The sequence below is a fragment of the Bos indicus genome, chromosome 2, assembly GCF_029378745.1.
Source record: "Bos indicus isolate NIAB-ARS_2022 breed Sahiwal x Tharparkar chromosome 2, NIAB-ARS_B.indTharparkar_mat_pri_1.0, whole genome shotgun sequence".
Lineage (NCBI taxonomy): Eukaryota > Metazoa > Chordata > Mammalia > Artiodactyla > Bovidae > Bos > Bos indicus.
Genome location: NC_091761.1, coordinates 61,294,828 through 61,318,494, shown reverse-complemented (window position 1 = coordinate 61,318,494; position 23,667 = coordinate 61,294,828). Strand labels below are relative to the sequence as shown.

The 23,667-nt window shown below is 39.7% G+C and overlaps 1 long non-coding RNA gene across 4 annotated transcripts in view; it reads left to right on the top strand.

Moving 5' to 3' along the window:
* Positions 1-23,667, top strand: part of LOC139176414 (uncharacterized) — a 544,804-nt gene that overhangs the window by 47,247 nt on the left and 473,890 nt on the right. For all 4 annotated transcript variants that reach the window (XR_011560878.1, XR_011560877.1, XR_011560876.1 and 1 more), the window contains exon 3: positions 4,078-4,160. This is a non-coding gene — a long non-coding RNA (uncharacterized lncRNA). The remainder of the gene's footprint in view (positions 1-4,077; positions 4,161-23,667) is intronic.

Below are 23,667 nucleotides of genomic sequence, written 5' to 3'. Positions count from 1 at the left end.
TCCAGGCCTCTAGGGTGGGTCCTTGTTCTGGAGGAAATCCATGCTGCCTTCTCCAAACTGTGTTAAGCCTTTCCTTTGCTCTTATCAGGCTTGCCCTGCCTTTTAATACAATAAGGTCCAAACAATGAAAAAGTAATGGTGAGATTTAGACCAACAAATTACAAAGGAAGGAAATTTTGAATTACTGCTTTTACTCAGGCTCTCATTCAACGGTCCCCATGTTATCTAAAGATCAGGGAATCATATTATGCATCCCATAGCATATAATTATCTACAAACATACTATTATAGGCTTAGAATCTTAAAATATCTCAATCCCTGTATGGTTATGTAAAAATTTCCAGAGTACTAGCCAGGATGTTGAGATCCTGGAAATGAATTATGAGTTTAATTGTAATTAAACCTAACAGAATGTGGTTAAGATTGGTAGTTGCAGTAGCTTTGATCTTTGATCAAATTTGGTCTAGACTTTAACACCATGCTCAGATATCCTGCCCTTCTTCCATTTTTATGTTGAGATCATAGTCAGATATGCATTGACATACTGACATGAATACGCAGGGATCAAGTTGCTTTCCTCTCTCTAGTACTGACATTAGTTATGTCTCCTTTAAAGCAGCAGTTTAAGTCTGTGAGGATTTTTTGTTGTAAGTCAGTTGTCAGTCAGTGATTAGAGTTTCACTCTATTCTCTTGGGTGTAAGTTAACACTATTGGCTTTACCTTGGCATGTGAGATAGTCATAATAACATTAAATTTAACAATCTCTAGGACAAAATCTAGAGTTTTAGTTTCCCTAACTCTTTGCAGAGCTGTAACTCAGCTGGAAAATGACATTTCAATTGAACATTCTATAATGCTCTAAGGTACTGCAGGAAATGAGTGTGAAAATGCTGAGCACATCCCATCTTGGCACTTCTTATTAAGCATATAACATCCTTGAGTGAAAGTAATATTGCAGAGTAATTTGGTTATTAAGGCAATAATAGCATATCTTGTCTCAGAGATGAAGTTACCTTTTGTTAACTGTTTCTCTCCCCCATCTTAATAGCTTCATTAATTCATTAATTTCAGAGATGAATTCTCTCTGAAAAGACTGCCTATTCCACATTGTTCTCCTATTTGATTCCACCACTGTGTCTAAGGCTGGATGACAAAGTTCTATCCTTAAGGCTAGTAAATTCAAAGATTTCTCATAGATAACTGATAAACTAACCACTTCTTAAAATAAACCTAGCAGGATATTTTCCAAGTACTTATTCCTAGGTAATAGGGTTTTAGGTGATTTGTTAGATTTTTTAAAATTATGATAATTAATACATATTATTGTGTATTTTAAAAGCTTTGTTATAAGTGGGTTTAATATACTTAGCTTCCAAGCTGTTTCAAATTATTCAACCATAGAAACTAAGTAAAAATTTTTTTTCCATAAAGATATTTTTATTGCTTAAAAATGCATAAGATGATATGTTCACTCCTAAAGCTTGTTTAACAAAGAAAGGAGCAAGTCATTGTTAGCTTTTGGTTTAGGATATTTCTAGGGAGATGTGAGCGTATTATGTATTCATTTAAGCATCTCAGGTAGAACAAATTGAAACAAATTAAAGATTCCATCATGAATTCAAAATTGATTTGCCTTTTTAGGATAAATGATGCTTGGAATGTATTCAGATACATATCTGTTAAATGTTTTTAATTTAACTAAATATAACTTAAGAAAGTCATATCTACACACACAAGAACAGCCTTGTATTGTAAAGACATGAAAATGTGACCACAGTTAGCTGCCACACAACTTGCTACACGTTTTCATGTCCTTTCTGTGTATCTACTGTTACTATTTTTAAAAAAGAAAAAGACAAAAAAACAGAAGTAGGAAGCAAAAATGCATTTTAGTCAACAATGTATCTTGAGTACTTAATGCATGCAAGGCATTAACCTGAGTGCTGTGAAGAGTTCAAAGCCAAGTAAATTTTCTACCATTACAGAACCTGACACATGATAGATGCTTAATAAACATTTGTTCTGAGTGAATGCATGAGTTTATAAAAGACAAATTGTGATAATGAATAAAAGTATAGAAATTCAGAGCAAAGAACCCTGACTGTGGTTTTTGATGTCTCCATTGAGAAGGTGGAACTTCAGCTTGGTCTTGAAATATGTATATTTCTTAGGTAGAGAAGGCAGGGAACAGATGCCTCAACTTTAAGGCCCTGGATTCACAGAGATGAGATATTTCTTGAGTAGAAGGAGAGGTTGTTTTTAGAAAGAGAAAGAAAAGTGGTCAAAAAGGAAAAGAACTGTTCAGTTGTAGAGGTAAACTCAGGCACGCTTGTTCCACTTCTGTATTAGGTGAACCCGTTATATCTTGAGGAGATTCTTGGGTTGACCTTTGGGAGCACAGTTGCTATCTCAGGCCTTCTATTTATTTTCTAGTTCTTGTCTTAACTTCTCAACTCCTCACGAATGTAACTTGCTTCTGCCCAGTTGGGCTGATGGTTTAGGACACATGACACCTACCTACAGGGTACTTCCCTCAGGTCTGAGTTCAGACACACTGCTGCTCAGAACTTGATGAAAACTGAGTGGAGAAAACAAGCCAGAGGAAATATCCTCTGAATGATTCTTATAACTAGTATTGTCATGAAAAAATATATAGTGACTGTAAGACTTTTATATATGTCATGATGTCATATATGTATATAATAGTCATGCTTTATGTATACATACATATGGATACACTATATAAATATTTTATTTATTATGTTAAATTATATGTGTTTCATATAATAATATGTATATATTCACATGATTTACCCTGAAGAACACTTATGCTTGTTCCATACCCTTATGACTTGGGGCACTCTGATATATTCTAGTCTATTGTATTTTGTATTTCATTATTTATTTATTTTTCTATTTATTTATTTGGCTGTGCCAGGTCTTAGTTATGGCAAGCAGGATCTTTAGTTGCATCATGCAAACTCTTAGTTGCGGCATGTGGGATCTAGTTCCCTGACCTGGGATCCAACCTGGGTCCCCTGCATTGGGGGCTCAGAGTCTTAATCACTGGGCCACCAGGGAAGTCTCTGTTCTAATTTTTTAAAATGCCTATCATGACTCACTGAATTCACATCCTGTAACAAGTCTATAGATTCGAAAAACTAAAGATTGAAAAACTTGGCTTTAGTCAGAGGTTCTCAAACATCAGTGTGTACCAGAATTACTTGGGAATCTTTTTAAAAAAGTTAAATTCCTGAGGCTCCTTCCCCAGAGATTCTGATTCATTACAACTTGTGGGAGGTCTAGGAGTCTACATTTTTATCAAATACCTCAGTTTATATTGATGGTATGTAGGTCGTATTTTGGCAAACATGACATCTGGAGATTAAAAAAGAAATCCATCCCCAAAGTCAGTCAGACTAGCCAAAAAGAGATCCTGTTGCTTTGGAGCCTCTCATTGTTATTAATTTCACTAATTTTGACTTTTGTCCTCCTTGTGTTATACCAAGTGCCTACATTACTAGATGTTTTTACTCTAAGAATATTGTTGAAGGGAAATCCCTAGTTGTCCAATGGTTAGAACTCCTGTCCATCCCGGGAGGTGGGGGCAGATTCTAGCCCTGGTGAGGGAGCTAAGATCCTGAAAGCTGTGTGGTGCAGTCACACACACAGAAATTTTTTTGAGGACAGTTATTTTTCACCAAAGAGCACAGTATCTTCTGTCTGCACACCTCGGAGAGACATTTCTCTTTGTTTTTGGTATCAGAAACTATTGGGCTTATACTGAGAAATTGTTTTTTTCCTATCTTAATTTTTTACATGAATTTGCACAATGATTCAAGTATCAAATTGTCTTCTCCTCCCAGCATGCATTTTCTATAACAACCTTGTTTTTGTCATTGAGTCGCCTAGTCGTGTCCAACTCTTTGTGACCCCATGACTGCAGCATGCCAGGCCTCCCTGTCCCTCACCATTTCCTGAAGCTTGTCCAAGTTAATGTCCATTGCATTAGTGATGCCAACCAGCCTTCTCATCCTCTGATACCTTCTTCTCCTTCTGCTCTCAATCTTTTCCAGCATCAGGGACTTTTCCAGTGAGTCAGCTGTTCACATCAGATGACCAAAATACTGGAGCTTCAGCTTTAGCATCAGTCCTTCCAGTGAGTATTCAGGGTTGATTTCCCTTACTTTCTAACCAGAATCATTCCTGTGTTCTAATTTTGTGACCAACTTATTTTAAATTTCATGTTATCCTGCATGAAGTTTTATAAACTTTCTGAAATTCTATTTTGGAAGAAGACAGATATATAAATAAAGAATAAAAATTATAGAGAAAAATACTTAGGACTTAAATAATAGAAGTTGTGTTTCCATTATCAAGCCTTCAGCCCATAGTTATCTTCCTTTCTCCCTGAACTGCTTCCACTTCTTTCTGTCTTGATCCCAATTTGGACAACTTCAATCCTTATCTACTCTACTAATTAGTTTTTTTTTTTTGTCTCTAGTTTGTCCTGAATTTATTCATCCTATATAATTCTATCAGATAAAACTTCCTAAAAACTGACTTTCATTTTGCCCTCCTCCTGCTTTAAAACCTTTAATGGTTCCCCAGGTGGCCCAGTGGTAAAGAATCCACCTGCCAGTGCAGGAGACACAGGTTCGAACCCCAGGTTGGGAAGATTCTCTGGAGGAGGGCATGGCAACCCACTCCAGTATTCTTGCCTGGAGAATCCCATGGACAGAGGAGCCTGGCCGACTACAGTCCATGGAATCACAGAGAGTCAGACAGGACTGAGCAACTAAGCATGCATCCTGTCCAAACCCCTTTGCCTTGCACTGGGGAACCCTTTGTGATCTGATCTCATTCGACTTCTGTGACAACTTACATATCCTGATATTTCCAACAGGTCTAGCACAACTCTTGGCATCTAGGGCAGTGCTCCATACATGTTGTTGTAAGATGATGTAATATTCTCAAATTCTACTCCCCTTTATATGTAACTTCTGAAGAAGATTTTTAAAAAGTAACAATACCAAGAGTTAGATAGGTTCAACATCAAGACTCAAAGCAGCAAAACAGTTAATTCACAATTTTTTGTTGGGGAGAAAGAATTAATACAAAAAACTAATGATGCTAAGTACACTTTGCTAAAGTCCATGTGAGCGGTTCTAACTATATGTTAAATCTAAGTTCAGAGTGAAGAGTGTTCAGTCTCCTAGGCAGAGTCTACAAAGCTCTACCTGTACCTCTCAGTGGACACTAATTTCAGAGGTGCCAAGAAAGAAAAGAAAAGACAACTCATGGAAGAGAGAAAATGAAGAAGCTGGTTCTCTGGAGAATGCTATTCATGTTATCTGTAAAAACAGAAACTTTTACAAGCATAGCTTTATTTAATATCGTTACCTTATTTACTAAGTGTTTATAAAAGCATATTAATCTTCCTCTCTTCCTACTCAAACATGATTAAGTTAATGTTATGTAGAGGTGACAGGCTGAAGCAAGTTAAATGCTTGGTAAACAGCCCTTTGGTTGAGAATCCCATAATGAAAGAAGTCATCAGCAGATCTCTAAGGAAAGACTGCAAAGGAGCTTTAATCTGCTATGAAAACAAGTAAAGGACCACATGCCCAGAATCTAAAACATAGTTATACAAAGTGAACCTCATGATATTCAGATAGTGTCTTAAGGAATGGGTAATATTTGCTCATTTACTTTTTTTAGAGCCCTAGAAGACCACACTTGTTTTAAGCAGCTGCAAAATAATGAAACAGTTTAGAGGAAAATTGAGATTTGATAGGAATATCCTTGTTCTCATCAAAGAATATGTTTAAGCCACAGATGCTCCATGAAACACAAAGCAAATAATGTGATTTCTGTATTTAGGAGCTGACATTTGCAAGAAGATGCTCAGGAAAGTAGAGATATAAAACACCTTCTTGTGGAAACATAGTGTGCTGTCTTTTGTATACGGCTTCCAGGGTGGTGCTAGTGGCGAAGAATCCGCCTGTCAATGCAAGAAACATTAGAGATGCGGTTGGATCCCTGGGTCGGGAAGATCCCCTGGAGGAAGAAATGGCAACCCATTCCAGTATTCTTGCCTGGAGAATCCCATGGACAGAGGAACCTGGTGGGCTACAGTCCATAGCGTCACAAAGAGTCAGACGTGACTGAAGTGACTTAGCACCAACATATGTCTTTTTGTATAAGAAGATAATGTTCCTAACCTCCCATCATTTATTTTGAAGTTCTTTTCTTCCCATATACTTCATGGCCTTGCCACCCTCACAGCCAAGCACATAATTGCTGACTGAAAGAATAATTCATGGAACAAAACAAATGAAATGGACTGCAATGAAGTTGATTTATCATTTATGCTTTTAGATTTCGATAGTTTGTGATAGCCAGGTGAACTAACCAGTTAAATTAGAGACCACTTAAATTAGAAAATGCCTTAATCTGGTTCAGGGCAAAAGAAATAATTACATTATGTAAATTCATTTTTTCCTGGAACTTGCATTACATACATTTCAAAAACAGCTTTCTTGAGGTATAATTGACATATAAATATTTAAATATACAGTTTAAATATGCACATATTTAAATATACAGTTTGATAAATTTTGACCTATGTATGCTGCTGCTGCTAAGTCGCTTCAGTCGTGTCCGACTCTGTGCGACCCCATAGACGGCAGCCCACCAGGCTCCCCCGACCCTGGGATTCTCCAGGCAAGAACACTGGACTGGGTTGCCATATCCTTCTCTAATGCATGAAAGTGAAAAGTGAAAGTGAAGTCACTCAGTCGTGTCCGACTCCTAGCGACCCCATGGACTGCAGCCCACCAGGCTCCTCCATCCATTGGATTCTCCAGGCAAGAGTGCTGGAGTGGGGTGCCATTGCCTTCTCCATTGACCTATGTATAACCCATGTAAACACTGCCACAGTCAAGGTAACGAATCTATTCCATATTCATTACTCCCAAACATTTCTACATGCCTCCTTCCACCCAGCATCACCTGTTAACTACTGATTTGCCTTCTGTCACTATGGATTAGTTTGCATTTTTCTAGTTTTTTACATAAAGTTACCATACAGTATGCACTCTTGTTTTGTCTAGCTTCTTATACTCAGGAATTATTTTGAGATTCACCCAGATTGTACCATTCATCAATAGTTCATTACTCTTTATTGCCATAGAGCATTCTATTGTATGGCTATACCACAATCATTTATGCATATAGTTGTTGAAGGATATTTGAACTGTTGCTAGTTTTTGGTAATTACAAATAAAGCTGCTATGAGCGTTCATGTATATGTCTTTATATAAATATATGCTTTCATTTTTCTTGGATAAATATTTAGGAATAGAATGCGTAGATCATGTGGCAGGTCTATGTCTAACTTTTTAAGGAACCCAATCTATTTTCCAGGGTGCTCATACTATTTTACATTCCCATTGGCAGTGTATAAGAGTTCCAGTTGTACACAACACCAACACTTCCTATGATTAGTCTTTTTAGAATTGCCTTGTTTAAACTCCAAATATTTTAGGATTTTCCAGCTATCTTTCTGTTACTGGTTTCTAGCTTAATTTCACTGTGGTCTAAGAACACTCTTTATATGATTTCTGTTTTTAAAAAAATTTGTTTTAGGTGCCTATTTTAGATAGGCCCAGAATATGGCCTATCTTGGTGAGTATTCCATGTGAACTTGAGAAGAATGTATATTTGCTAACTGTTGTATGAAATATTCTATAAATGTTAATTAGATCCAGTTGATTGATGATACTATTTAGTTCAATTATATTCTCACTATTTTTTCCTTTTTCTGCTGGATGTGTCATTTACTGAAAGATGGGTGTTGAAGTCTCCAACTATTATATTTGTTTATTTCTTATTGCAGTTCTACCAGTTTCTGCCCCTTGTGTCATGATGCTTTGTTGTTAGGAGTCCATGTTAAGGACTGCTGTATCTTCTTGGAGAATTGACTTCTTTATCATTACGTCATGCTCCTCTTTAGTCCTAAAGACTTTCCTTGTTCTGAAGTCTGCATAGTCTGAAATTCATATAGTCACTACAACTTTCTTGTTGATTAGCATGGTATATCTTTTCCTGTACCATTCATCTTTCTCTTTTTCTGACTTCTCTGATTTTAACTGAACATTCCGTGTGATTCTGTTTCTTCTTGTCTCTAAGTGTATCAATTATACTTCCTTAAAGAACTTTCTAAGTGGTTGCCCTAGGGTTGTAATATTTCTTTAAGATTAGTTTAAGTTCTCTTTCAAAGACTACAGTACCACTTCATGGATAATTGGTAATTAATTCTTTTAGCTTTTTTAGGTTTAACCTTTTAAAAAGTTTGTCTTTGTTAGAAAAATATTTTCCCTGAGTATACAATGGTAGGTCAACAATTTTTTTTTTCAGTTCATTTTGTTCCAATGTCTTCTCATTTGCATTGCTTCTGATGAAAATTTGCAGCCATCCTTATCTTTATTCTTCTGTGTGTAATGTGTCTTTTTTCTCTGATTTTTAAAATGATTTGTTTTTTCCTCATTGATTTTGAGTAATATGGTTATTATGTGTTTTGGTATGGTTTTCTTTGTTTCTTGTGCTTCGAGTTTGTTGAGAGATCTGTGGTTTTGTAGCTTTTCATCAAATTTGGAAAAATTTTGTCTGTAAATTCTTCTTTTCTATTTCTAAACTATCTGAGGAACTCCAACTACATGTGTATTATGTCCCTTGAAATAATCCTACAGTTCACGGATTCCCTTTCCTTTCTCTCTTCATTTTTTTCTCTTTGCATTTCATTTTCTATAATTTCTATCACTATATCTTCAAGTTGACTAATCTTTTCTTCTGCCGTATTTCCTCAGCTGTTAATCACATCCAGCATATTTTCATTTTAAACATTGCATTTTCATTTCTAGAAGTTTTAGTTATTTTAAGTTAATTAATTATTGGCTGCGCTGGGTCTTCCCTGCTGCCTGTGAGTTGCGGCAAGCAGGGACTGCTCTCTCGTTGTGGCGCATTGCTTCTCACTGTGGCGGCTTTCCTTGTTGTGGAGCGCAGGCGCTGGAGCACGTAGGCGTCAGTACTTGCAGCTCAGGGGCTCAGTTGTTGTGCCACATGGGTTTAGCTGCCCCATAGCACGTGGAATCTTTTCAGACAAGGGATCAAACCTGTGTCTCCTGCGTTGGCAGATTCTTAATCACTGGCTGCTGCTGCTGCTGCTGCTAAGTCGCTTCAGTCGTGTCTGACTCTGTGCGACCCCATAGACGGCAGCCCACCAGGCTCCCCTGTCCCTGGGATTCTCCAGGCAAGAACACTGGAGTGGGTTGCCATTACCTTCTCCAATGCATGAAAGTGAAAAGTGAAGGTGAAGTCGCTCAGTCATGTCCGACTCCTAGTAAATCATAAAAGTTTTATTTTTCTATATGCATCTTCCATGATGCTACCTAACTTTCTGCAATATGGAATACAGTTATAATGTTTGTTTTGATATTAGTCTGCTAATTTTAACATCTATGTTTCAACTGTTTTTTTCACCTCATCATTGTTTGCTGTTTCCTACTTCTTTATTTTTTTAAATTGTTCGTTTGTTTTGCTATGCTGGGTCTTCATTGTGGTTTCTTTAGTTGCAGCGTGTGGGGCTTCTCTAGTTGCAGCACATGGGTTTCTTGTGATACGTGAGCTTCTCTTGTTGCGGAGCATGGATTCTAAAGTGCGTGGGCTCAGTAGTTGTGATACTTGGGCTTAGTTGCCCTGTGGCATGTGGGATCTTAGATCCCCAACCAGGGATCAAACCTGCATCTTCTGTATTGGGAAGTGGATTCTTAACGACTGGATCACCAGGGAAGTCCCCTCCTGCTTCTTTGCTGCTGCTGCTGCTAAGTCGCTTCAGTCGTGTCTGACTCTCTGCGACCCCATAGACGGCAGCCCACCAAACTCCCCCGTCCCTGGGATTCTCCAGGCAAGAACACTGGAGTGGGCTGCCATTTCCTTCTCCAATGCATGAAAGTGAAAAGTGAAAGTGAAGTCGCTTCAGTCGTGTCCGACCCTTAGCGACCCCGTGGACTGCAGCCTACCAGGCTCCTGCGTCCATGGGATTTTTCCAGGCAAGAGTACTTTAAATGTGTAGTAATTTTTGATTGGATGCTAGATGCTGTGAGTTTTACCTTGTTGGGCAGGAATAGTGTGAATCACAAGGTCTTCCATTCTGGCTGCTGGTAACAGGAACTATTCGTTACCCTGTGTGAACATTGTTCCCTTCAATCCTTTCAGGTGGCTCTTTCCCCTGGCTTGAACTTGGGTAGCTTCCTCACATGCATATGCTTATCAGTGCTTAGCTGCATTCTCAAGGGGAACCCTCTGCACATCTCTGAAGTTCTCTGAGTGCAGTTCTCCCGTCTTCTGTATTAGGAACACTGGCTAACTTGATTCCTCTAGAGTTTCAGCTTCATTTTCTCAACTTCATGGGTTGGAGGAATCACTGGGCTCTGTCAGGATCCTTCTCTGTGTGCTACAGGATGAAAAACTCTCTCAAAGTGGTAAGTTGAGAGGGCTTACCTCAGTTCTATAGACATTCACCGCCAAGAATTCTTCTTGGGAGGGGGCTGGAGTGCACTGGCTGATGTTTACCACCATTCCTGGCTTCTACTCCCTAATAACAGTGTCACTAGTTGTGACAACCAAAAATGTCTCAGCTATTGCCAGTATTTCCCAGGAGCCAAAATTGCTTTCAGTTGATAACTGCTGATTTAGGGATTTGAACACAGACCCCTCAGCCTGTTATTGAATCCTCCAAAATATGTTCCCATTTAACCTCTCCCAGCCTCATCATCTAGTCTTACTCATTGCATTCTCTAGCCAAACAAGTACTTGCTGTTCTCCTATCATTCCCTGAACACCAGTGCCCTGTGTCCTCTTTGTGCTGTTCCCTCTGCATAAAATGTCCTACCCATTTCTCTGCTTTTCAAAATTCTCCCTCCTTTATTTTCTTTAATCTTAAAGACATTTATTATTTATTTGGCTGCATCGAGTCTCACTTGTGGCACACAGGCTTCTCTCTAGCTATAAGCATGTAGGCTCAGTAGTTGAGGTGCACAGGCTTAAGCTGCCCCTCAGCATGTGGGATCTTAGTTCCCTGACCAGGGATCAAACCCATGTCCCCTGCATTGGAAGGCAGATTCCTAACCACTGGACCACCAGGGAAGTTCCAAAATTCACCCCCTTTAAAAGATCTGTTAGAAATACCAACTTTTCCATGAAATACTTTCTGATTTTCTAACCTTATATAATTTTTCTTTACTAGTGGATTTACTTACTAGACCCCCTTAGTAATTGTAAACTTCTCCTTTAGTTATAATCCAGTAGCGTGAAAGCATAAACTATGTCAACTCTTGCCCCAGGTTATTAATGGGGATTTTTTTCAGATAGCAAAGATAAATATGCTACCTTATACACATTCATTTTTAAAAGCCTTTTATTTTGTGTTGGAACATAGCTGATTGACAGACACTGTTAGTTAATAACAATAATAGTTTCAGGTGTATAGCAAAGAGACTCAGCTATATATGTACATGTATCCATTCTCTTTCAAGCTCCCCTCCCACCCAGGCTGTCACATAGCATTGAGCAGAGTTCCCTGTGCTATAACCATAGGACCTCATTGATTATCCATTTTAAATATAGCATTACACATTAATTTTTTTGTAATAAATAGGTTCTTTATTCTGTTTTTCCCAAACTTATTTATTTTTAATTGAAAGCAAATTGCTTCACAATATTGTATTGTTTTCTGCCATACATCAACATGAATCAGCCATAGGTATACATATGTCCCCTCTCTCTTGAACCACATTCATTTTTAAGATAGGAATTTTAAAGACCACATGTTAATAAACCACTGAAATGTAATCATGTTAATTCTAAGAAAATTTTCAGGAAAAATATCACCTTGCTGGGACTCTATCCTACTTATGAATTGGGGTTGGCCAAAAAGTTTGTATAGTTTTTCTGTAACGTCTTATGGGAAAAAACATACAAACTTTCTGGCCAACCCAATATATGTGTGTGAGTGTGTTTCAGTGCGAGTTTAGTAGGGGTAATTATACCCCTCAGATGGTTAATTACTCTTAGATAATCTGTTTTACTGAAAGAGCCAAAAATATAAATGAAAAGAGCTTTTGAATTCTGTTTTTTAACTAACGTCTTAGTGTGTAAGTAGTAAAAGCAAATCAAAGGCCTACTTGGCTGGGAAAATTTCAGTCATCAGCTTTGATGTTCATCTTTTGATAACCCAGATTATTTGGGGTAGAGGAAAGGCCGGCTCTTCAGAATTTATTTCCACTGACCAGGGTCTGACAAACTTGCAAATTTTGATTTGTGTGGCAGCGCCTGGAATGCTGGGTGTTGCCTGTGAGCAGGCAGATAATAAGAACTGGGAAAAACCTACACTATTCTGTGGAAAATATGGGAACAAAAAATAAAACTTGTGGGAATAGAGCACATATGAATTTTGAACTGGAAAAGAGTTTAGAGGTTCTTGTTCAACATTTTAATTTTGTTCATGGAAAAAAAAAATGGATCCCAAAGATGTTAGATGAAATATCCAATATCAATAGTTAGTTAGTGCTGGAACCAGAATTGGAACTCAACACTCAGAAGTGTTTTTATTACTATGTCAATTGTTTATTCACTTAGTCATTCATTCATTCTACAAATGTTTATTGAGAGCATATGATGTTCCAGGTTCTGTGGCAAAGATGGGCTTACAATAGTGAATAAAACATAATGTGATTCCCACCCTCATGGATCTTACATACACACACACACACACATACACACACACACATTCTCAGACATGGATCTTACACACAATTATGAACTCTAGAGCAAAGAGACAGGGTCCTATAAGAACATTCCATAGGAATGCTAGTTAATTGGCACAGTCAGAGGAAGGTTCCACCAGTGTATAAATCCATTTTTTCTCATCCTTCAAGTTTAACTTCCTATTTTGTCTTCTAGGCCTGATTGCATCTATGTTCACTTTCTCTCACCCTAAGGCAAATTCTCTTTACATTTTTTTACCTGCCAAACATCCACTTGTCTTCCTGAGCCCTTCAATGTCATTTCCACAGAGCCACCTTCCTTGACCCCACAGACTAGATTACACATCCCTTATTATATGTGTTCTCCAAGCACCATACACTTTTGCATAGTAATACTTCTCACAATCAATTGTGCAATTGTTTATTTAAGATCCACCCTCCTCCCTAGACTGAAAGTCCATCAAGAGCAGAGACCATGGCTGCCCTGCTCAGTTCTACAAACAGTCCTGCCACCTAGCAGACATTCAGCAAATATTTATTGAACAGTTTATTGAATGAGTGATTCTGTCTCTCAGCTGCCAATAGTAATGCTGACCACCTTCTCCTTGAAACCTCAAAAGTCTGTGAAGTCAGAACCAAAGATTCATTTAAGGGTCATGTTCCCTATTGTCCTTTCTCCTTCTCTTCTGTTTATCCTGAATTTTTGTAGTTCTTGACATAAAAACAGTCGTCTTTCTAGACCTTATTTTCCTCTTTTAGTCTTTAGAAAAGTTAACTAAAATTAGCCCAGAGATCTAATCAGTTTTGATTACAAATGGGAAGCTCTTTATTTAAGGTTTGTCTGTCCACACGCCCCTCTTCATGTAGCTGACCAACGTGTTCTGAAACCCCATCCAGCTGATGGTGTTGTGAACATTCCTTCAGAATGTACATTTCCTTGACATGTCTGGGGCAGGGGCATGCTCTGATGATAAGGAAGTTCTGTCAGTGTGTACTGGTCCATGCTTTCCTGAAGTGGCCTGACTTCCTGGTACAGATACAGACACAAAGGAAGAGTGGTTCAGAACAAAAATAAGTTTTAAAAATGAGAAATATCAAGAATACAGAAGTCTGGAGGGGAAACCCATGTAAAAAGAAATATGCTGATATAGAAAATAACAAAAGATACTGAAAAAAAAGGACACATGAGTTTTCATAGGCTATTTGGACTTTACAAATTTGATATGCTTATTTAAGAAGAACACATTCATGCATCTTGTTTGTCCTTCTTCAACTCAATTCAATACTTTAAAGCAGGTTTAAGTACCTACTTGGTGTAACTCTAGCAGGACTACAGAAATGAATAATACCATGACTCTCTTCAGAAAAGCAACAATCTAGAGGGAGATGTGGATATATTATCACTATAATGCTAGGTATAAACAGTGTCCACCAATCTAGAGGCATAAACAACCTGTAATAGGAGCCCAGAAGCGTGCATGGAATTTGGAATCAGTGATGTTCTTCATGGAGGTGTTAGCATTTAATTAGGCTGAAAAAAAAGTGGGCTTTAATCATCCAACAGAAATCATAAGGCAGAAGGAATGGTGGCAGGAAGAAAGGGAAACATAAAGAGTGCAGGCAGAGAGAATATTCCAGGCTGAGAGAATGGCTTGACTGAAACTAAAGAGTTACAGTGCATTTGAAAACAGTTGTGTTAACCCCAAAGTTCAGGATTTGGGGCTGAAGAGGCTTGGAAGGGGAGAAGAATAGAAAAGTATCTGAGACCAAATTGTAGAAGGTCTTCAGTTTCATGTTAAGGTAACTGGATTGGATTCAAGTAGGCCAGTGACTTTGGAAAGTTCATGAACCTCATGAAGCATCCTAACCATCCTCCAAGTGCATAAACTCTATAGGCATCGATTTTAATTTATCTCCACTTTATCCTTATTACATTTGTTTAATGCAATAGTTTTGGTGGAGGTTTATCTTTTTTATTTCTGTATTCCTGGCTCTTTGCACACAACCTAACTCGTACAGGCATTCAATAACTTCATTGGGTGTTGTTTGCTTCCCCTCAGGCCTTGTTTACATACAAATAAAAACTTCTATCACAACATATCAGTTCAGCTCCTTGCAGGTGACTGATCTGGACCATTCTTTTTTGGGTGTTAGTTCTAAAAGGTCTTGTAGGTCTTCAGAGAACCATTCAACTTCAGCTTCTTCAGCATTACTGGTTGGGGCATAGACTTGGATTACTGTGGTATTGAATGGTTTGCCTTGGAAACGAACAGAGATCATTTTGTCCTTTTTCAGATTGCATCCAAGTACTGCATTTTGGACTCTTTTGTTGACCATGATGGCTACTCCATTTCTTCTGAGGGATTCCTGCCCACAGTAGTAGATATAATGGTCATCTGAGTTAAATTCACCCATTCCAGTCCATTTTAGTTCACTGATTCCTAGAATGTTGACATTCATTCTTGCCATCTCTTGTTTGACCACTTCCAATTTGCCTTGATTCAGGGACCTGACATTCCAGGTTCCTATGCAATATTGCTCTTTATAGCATCAGACCTTGCTTCTATCACCAGTCACATCCACAGCTGGGTATTGTTTTTGCTTTGGCTCCATCCACCCAAAAAAGATGTCCTTTTCATTATAGGGGACTGGAATGCAAAAGTAGGAAGTCAAGAAACACCTGGAGTAACAGGCAAATTTGGCTTTGGAATACGGAATAAAGCAGGGCAAAGACTAATAGTTTTGCCAAGCAAATGCACTGGTCTTTTCAAGAGGTGTTTGTCTTTAGCAAACACCCTCTTCCAACAACACAAGAGAAGACTCTACACATGGCCATCACCAGATGGTCAACACCAAAATCAGATTGATTATATTCTTTGCAGCCAAAGATGGAGAAGCTCTATACAGTCAACAAAAACAAGACCAGGAGCTGACTGACTGTGGCTCAGATCATGAACTCCTTATTACCAAATTCAGACTTAAATTGAAGAAAGTAGGGAAAACCACTAGACCATTCAGATATGACCTAAATCAAATCCCTTATAATTATACAGTGGAAGTGAGAAATAGATTTAAGCGTCTAGATCTGATAGATAGAGTGCCTGATGAACTATGGAATGAGGTTCATGACATTGTACAGGAGACAGGGATCAAGACCATCCCCATGGAAAAGAAATGCAAAAAAGCAAAATGGCTGTCTGGAGAGGCCTTACAAATAGCTGTGAAAAGAAGAGAAGTGAAAAGCAAAGGAGAAAAGGAAAGATATAAGCATCTGAATGCAAAGTTCCAAAGAATAGCAAGAAGAGATAAGAAAGCCTTCCTCAGCAATCAATGCAAAGAAATAGAGGAAAACAACAGAATGGGAAAGAATAAAGATCTCTTCAAGAGACTTAGAGAAACCAAGGGAACATTTCATGCAAAGATGGGCTCGATAAAGGACAGAAATGGTATGGACCTAACAGAAGCAGAAGATATTAAGAAGAAGTGGCAAGAATACACAGAAGAACTGTACAAAAAAGATCTTCACGACCCAGATAATCACGATGGTGTGATCACTGACTTAGAGCCAGACATCCTGGAATGTGAAGTCAAGTGGGCCTTAGAAAGCATCAGTATGAACAAAGCTGGTGGAGGTGATGGAATTCCAGTTGAACTGTTTCAAATCCTGAAAGATGATGCTGTGAAAGTGTTGCACTCAATATGCCAGCAAATTTGGAAAACTCAGCAGTGGCCACAGGACTGGAAAAGGTCAGTTTTCATTCTGATCCCAAAGAAAGGCAATGCCAAAGAATGCTCAAACTACCACACAATTGCACTCATCTCACACACTAGTAAAGTAATGCTCAAAATTCTCCAAGCCAGGCTTCAGCAATATGTGAACCATGAACTTCCAGTTGTTCAAGCTGGTTTCAGAAAAGGTAGAGGAACCAGAGACCAAATTGCCAACATCCGCTGGATCATGGAAAAAGCAAGAGAGTTCCAGACAAACCTCTATTTCTGCTTTATTGACTATGCCAAAGCCTTTGACTGTGTGGATCACAATAAACTGTGGAAAATTCTGAAAGAGATGGGAATATCAGACCACCTGACCTGCCTCTTGAGAAATCTGTGTGCAGGTCAGGAAGCAACAGTTAGAACTGGACATGGAACAACAGACTGGTCCCAAATAGGAAAAGGAGTACGTCAAGGCTGTATATTGTCACCCTGCTTATTTAACTTATATGCAGAGTACATCATGAGAAACGCTGGACTGGAAGAAACACAAGCTGGAATCAAGATTGCCAGGAGAAATATCAATAACCTCAGATATGCAGATGACACCACCCTTATGGCAGAAAGTGAAGAGGAACTCAAAAGCCTCTTGATGAAAGTGAAAGTGGAGAGTGAAAAAGTTGGCTTAAAGCTCAACATTCAGAAAATGAAAATCATGGCATCTGGTCCCATCACTTCATGGAAAACAGATGGGGAAACAGTGGAAACAGTGTCAGACTTTATTTTTCGGGGCTCCAAAATCACTGCAGAAGGTGATTGCAGCCATGAAATTAAAAGACTCTTACTCCTTGGAAGGAAAGTTATGACCAACCTAAATAGCATATTGAAAAGCAGAGACATTACTTTGCCAACAAAGGTCCATCTAGTCAAGGCTATGGTTTTTCCTGTGGTCATGTATGGATGTGAGAGTTAGACTGTGAAGAAGGCTGAGTGCCGAAGAATTGATGCTTTTGAACTGTGGCGTTGGAGAAGACTCTTGAGAGTCCCTTGGACTGCAAGGAGATCCAACCAGTCCATTCTGAAGGAGATCGGCCCTGGGATTTCTTTGGAAGGACTGATGCTGAAGCTTAAACTCCAGTACTTTGGCCACCTCATGCTAAGAGTTGACTCATTGGAAAAGACTCTGATGCTGGGAGGGATTCGGGGCAGGAGGAGAAGGGGGCGACAGAGGATGAGATGGCTGGATGGCATCACTGACTCGACGGAGTTCATCATCATGAACTCCTGGAGTTGATGATGGACAGGGAAGCCTGGTGTGCTGTGATTCATGGGGTCGCAAAGAGTCGGATATTACTGAGCGACTGAACTGAACTGAACTGATCTGGACCATTCAGACTAAAGTAATCTTTCCTACTATCACATGTTCTATCCTATAAATCAAGTCAGATTTCTAATTTGTCTTGCTTTTGTGGACATAGCCAACTTCAGTTCCTTTTGGATTTTCCTTTGGATTGCCAATATTCTCTTTGGTCAGAAGACAGCCAACCTAGAAAATTGAAGACGAAAAGGAAAAAAACATTTTTTCTACCATGAGCAATCCTGCAGTTCCCCTTAATGTTCGTGAGAATTGCTTTATCCCCACACTTCAAGTTGCCTGACTTAGTTTTTCATTTCAGGGTCTGATGCACAATTCCTTGGAATTCAGTTGACATGTTAACTTTGAACCTTCAAAGAAGAAAAAGTTTTCACTCCTGCAGTCACATGTGCATGAATGGCTTGCCTCTTTACATACAGAACAGGCTTGGCCGCCTTTGCAGAAAATTAAATAACTCATCCTTTTTATGCCAGTGCCAAACATCAAAAGGGCCAACTACCTACTGAGTTGTGTTCAAAGAACAGCTTAAAAAAAAATCAAGAGAAGAATGAAAGCCAAGGTTTCTGCAAAGCAAATGCTTGCAGGAAACCTCTGGTAGTCATGGAGTGAAATCCCATTTTCATAGTTCACTCTGTGCTTTTAGATACATTGAACCAGAGTTTCCTGTTGTATGTCTTATTCTCAGGGGTAAGTTGGGTATTTTGCTGTTTCAGAAACAAAATTAATTTGGGCCTCTCTGATGTGTGTAGTAAAAATGTACGACAATGCTGATTCAGGGAAAGGAGATAACACTCCTGGGGGAAGAATGGTATGATCCATGGTATGGCTGAGTCCATGGAATGCTTTCCATGGGGCAGGATTGTACTGCAGGAGCCTGTTGGATTAGTCCAGTTTATGTCACCCATTAAAACTTCTGTCTTCCATGAAACCACCTCTGTTTCCCATTGGCTCTGGGCTGAGTTGGAAGCAGATTTGGACCTCATTCCTGTATGGCTTTGCTTTCTGTCGTCTTCTCTTGCTAATGTGCCAAGTCTTTGTCATCAACACTTGCTTGTGCCTGTCAAAGACAATAGCCCTTTGCTCTGTTCTTTCTTCTTTCTTCTCCTCCCTCCCTCCCTTCCTTCCTTTCCTCCTTCCTTCTTTCCTTCTCTCTCTTGCTTGCTTCCTAGTAGAGTTAGTAACTAAAGTTTATTTGGAGGCATCTTGTCTTTTATTTGTGTTAGATAGGAATGTTTCCAGTAATTTACAAACAAAAAGACTTAGAACTGGACTAATTTGTTAAGGATGGACAGAGATGAGGGATAAGAGTGTAGGGCATTGATATCTCCATCTTTCTGCTTCCAACTGCTGTTCTGCCAGACCCCATGTATCTCTGTGCCTGACCAACTCATTGTCCCATGCACAGTGGTGTTGAAGGGGTAGCTCAGTATGCCTGGTTTTATACCATTTGACCTTGCTCCTCCAAGCATAGTTGACTGGATGTGCCAAAGGCAATCTGTAGACTGGCCAGTGACCTGTAGTATGACCTGGTGGAAGAAGAAGTGCTGTGTTGATTATATTCTCTCCTATGAAGATTTTCAACAGGTAAATATTGAGCTGAAGCTGAAAGATCATTAAATTAAGAGAGACTTAAGATGTCCTAAGTGAGCTATATTGTGAAGAAGCAGAAGATATGAGGGAGAGAAAAGATATACAGAGTCAAGCACAGGAGTGAAGACCTCTAAAATCGCCAAGTGAGGATTCCTGCTAAAATTACTGTTCAGTTAAGGCTCTGGGAAGCCTGGATTGTTATTAAAGTTTTATGACATTCTGTTTCCTTCTTAGTCATGTGAATCCTTATAATAAGCCTCTTTCTTGGGCCACCTCGAGAGAGTTCATGTTAGAAATGCTTTCAGGTACAAGGAACAGAAAACTCAGCTGTCAGTGTCTTAAACATAAGGATGTTTATTGTTTATATAACAATAATTCCAGTTCCAGTGTTGGTTCTGCAGTTTTATGATGTCAGTAAAGATCCTGGAGACTTTGCCCTCTGCATTTCCTTGTTGCTTCACAAGACAGTGTTAGTTGCTCAGTCATGTCCAACTCTCTGCATCTCATGGACTGTAGCCTGTCAGTCCTCTTTGTCCATGGAATTCTCTAGGCAAGATTACTGGAGTGGGGTCCCATTCCCTTCTCCAGGGGATCTTCTTGACTCAGGGATTGAACCCTGGTCTCCTGCATTGCAGGCAGATTCTTTACCATCTGAGTCACCAGAGAAAGCCTTCAGTAGATAGGGAGTGTGGAGAAGGCAATGGCAACCCACTCCAGTACTCTTGCCTGGAAAATCCCATGGACAGAGGAGCCTGGTGGGCTGCAGTCCATGGGGTCGCTAGAGTCGGACACGACTGAGCGACTTCACTTTCACTTTCATGCATTGGAGAAGGAAATGGCAACCCACTCCAGTATTCTTGTCTGGAGAATCCCAGGAAGGGGGGAGCCTGGTGGGCTGCCGTCTTTGGGGTTGCACAGAGTCGGACACGACTGAAGCAACTTAGCAGCAGCAGCAGATAGGGAGAGGAGTGGGGTGAGCGTGGGGGCAACGCTTCTCTTTGAACTTCTTGGATAAGCATCACTGCAAACAAAGCTAGTGGAGGTGATGGAATTCCAGATGAACTATTTCAAATCCTGAAAGATGATGCTGTGAAAGTGCTGCACTCAATATGCCAGCAAATTTGGAAAACTCAGCAGTGGCCACAGGACTGGAAAAGGTCAGTTTTCATTCCAATTCGAAAGAAAGGCAATGCCAAAGAATGCTCAAACTACCACACAATTGCACTCATCTCACACACTAGTAAAGTAATGCTCAAAATTCTCCAAGCCAGGCTTCAGCAATATGTGAACCATGAACTTTCAGATGTTCAAACTGGTTTTCAAAAAGGCAAAGGAACCAGAGATCAAATTGCCAACATCTGCTGGATCATGGAAAAAGCAAGAGAGTTCTGGAAAAACATCTATTTCTGCTTTATTGACTATGCCAAAGCCTTTGACTGTGTGGATCACAATAAACTGTGGAAAATTCTGAAAGAGATGGGAATACCAGACCACCTGATCTGCCTCTTGAGAAATCTGTATGCAGGTCAGGAAGCAACAGTTAGAACTAGACATGGAACAACAGACTGGTTCCAAATAGAAAAAGGAGTACATCAAGGCTGTATATTGTCAGCCTGCTTATTTAATTTATATGCAGAGTACATCATAAGAAATGCTGAACTGGAAGAAACACAAGCTGGAATCAAGATTGCCGGGAGAAATATCAATAACCTCAGATATGCAGATGACACCACCCTTATGGCAGAAAGTCAAGAGGAACTCAAAAGCCTCTTGATGAAAGTGAAAGTGGAGAGTGAAAAAGTTGGCTTAAAGCTCAACATTCAGAAAACCAAGATCATGGCATCCGGTCCCATCACTTCATGGGAAACAGATGGGGAAACAGTGGAAACAGTGTCAGACTTTATTTTTTGGGGCTGCAAAATCACTGCAGATGGTGATTGCAGCCAAGAAATTAAAAGACTCTTACTCCTTGGAAGGAAAGTTATGACCAGCCTAGATAGCATATTCGAAAGCAGAGATATTACTTTGCCAACAAAGGTCTGTCTAGTCAAAGCTATGGTTTTTCCAGTGGTCGTGTATGGATGTGAGAGTTGGACTGTGAAGAAAGCTGAGCGCCGAAGAATTGATGCTTTTGAACTGTGGTGTTGGAGAAGACTCTTGAGAGTCCCTTGGACTGCAAGGAGATCCAACCAGTCCATCCTAAAGGAGATCAGTCCTGGGCGTTCATTGGAAGGACTGATGCTGAGGCTAAAACTCCAGTACTTTGGCCAGCTCATGTGAAGAGTTGACTCATTGGAAAAGACCCTGATGCTGGGAGGGATTGGGGGCAGGAGGAGAAGGGGATGACAGAGGATGAGATGGCTCGATGGCATCACCGACTCTATGGACGTGAATTTGAGTGAACTCCGGGAGTTGGTGATGGACAGGGAAGCCTGATGTGCTGTGATTCATGGGGTTGCAAAGAATCAGACATGACTGAGTGACTGAACTGAATTGAACTGATAATTTTTATCAGGGTGGGAAATCTTTGCAGGAAGCCCCTGGCAGAAGTCTCTTTGTGTTTCACTGACCGTGATTGGGTCGTATGACCACCACTGGGTCAATCACCAGCAAACTAGATTGAGATTGCCCAATTGGATTAGAACCACTGTGATTCATGTTCTGAGGCTGGGCCCACTGTTGCTGGTAAGAAATTGGAATGATGTTATCAAGAAAAGGGGAGAATGACTATTGAGACAACAACCAACTATCGCAGATTAGATTTTCTGGAAACAGACTATAAGAGAATTTGAGATGTAAGTTATTTATTAGGATCAAAACCTGTGAGAGGAGAGAAGCCTCTAGAGACATAGCATCTAGGGGTGGAGGGAGGGAAGGTCAAGAGAGAGGGGATATATGTATACGTAGGGCTGATTCACTTCATTGTACAGCAGAAACCACCACAACATTGCAAATCAATTATTCTCCAATTAAAAATAAAAGAGACATAGCATCTAAATACAACGTTGCATTCTGGCTGTAATCCTGGAACAACAAAAGGATATTAGGTACAAACCAAGAAAATCTAACTAAACTGTTGGCTTTAGTTAATAGTAATGTATCTGTATTGGTCCATTAATTGCAACAACTACATCATACTGATATAAGATGCTAGTGATAGAGAAAATTGGATATGGAATATATAAGAACTCTGTACTATCTTCTCAATTTTTCTGTGCATTAAACATTATCCTAAAAAAGAAAGTATTTTATAAAACAAACAAATGCCTGTCAAAGGAAGGGGGAGGTAACAGTATTGGGCAGAAGAAAATGTTGAACTGCAGTGCATGCCCAGCAGAACCTTGGCCAGCCCACTTGGGGCTCTGAGATAGTACTGTCCATTTGCATGTCTGGGCTTTATCCTCCGCCTTGCTCAGTCACTAGATGCAGACTATGCCAGGAAGGCCTGGTCATGGGCAGAAGGGCTCTCTAGCTGAGAGAGGCTGGCCCTGGAGAAGCCGACAGCAGGAGGCATCTATCGGCCATGCTCCTTGCAGCTGGGTGGCAGTTCTTCCTTGATGGAGATCTGGGTGGTACATGTCCATGTCCATGTCCATCACACCAGCACTGTGTGCCTCAGAGAACCTCTGTGACAGGTGTGGAGATGTGCCACAGCAGCTGCTGGAGGTGCAGCCTTTCTGACACCATGAAGGGCATCAGTAGGAGGCACCTCAGTGAAGATGCCTGGGGAACTTCCTGCCAATCATTGCTGCCACCTCAGAGTCATGGGGTGCCTGTGACCATGCAAGAATTTGCAAGAACTATACCGCAGGGCTTTTAGCTTCAGACTATTTATGAACTCTCTTTACTCCAAAATTACATGTGCAAGTTGGTTATTTAGAACCTTAAATATATTTTTTCCCATAGAGATAGTAATAATTAGATTGACTAGTAAGCCCACAAAATATCACAACATATCTGAAGTGTAGTACAATTTTATCTTTTTTTTTTTTTTTTACAATTTTATCTTTACCAACTGCTATTTATGAAACTGTTTCTCTTAAGTAAGAGAATCAAAAAGTTAGGAGCTCTGGATTATGGTTCTAGCATGGCTGCTTTCCTAGCTCCATTAGGGCATCTTTTTCTGTTCTGTTGAAGGATGGGATCTAAGTAGATCATCTCTA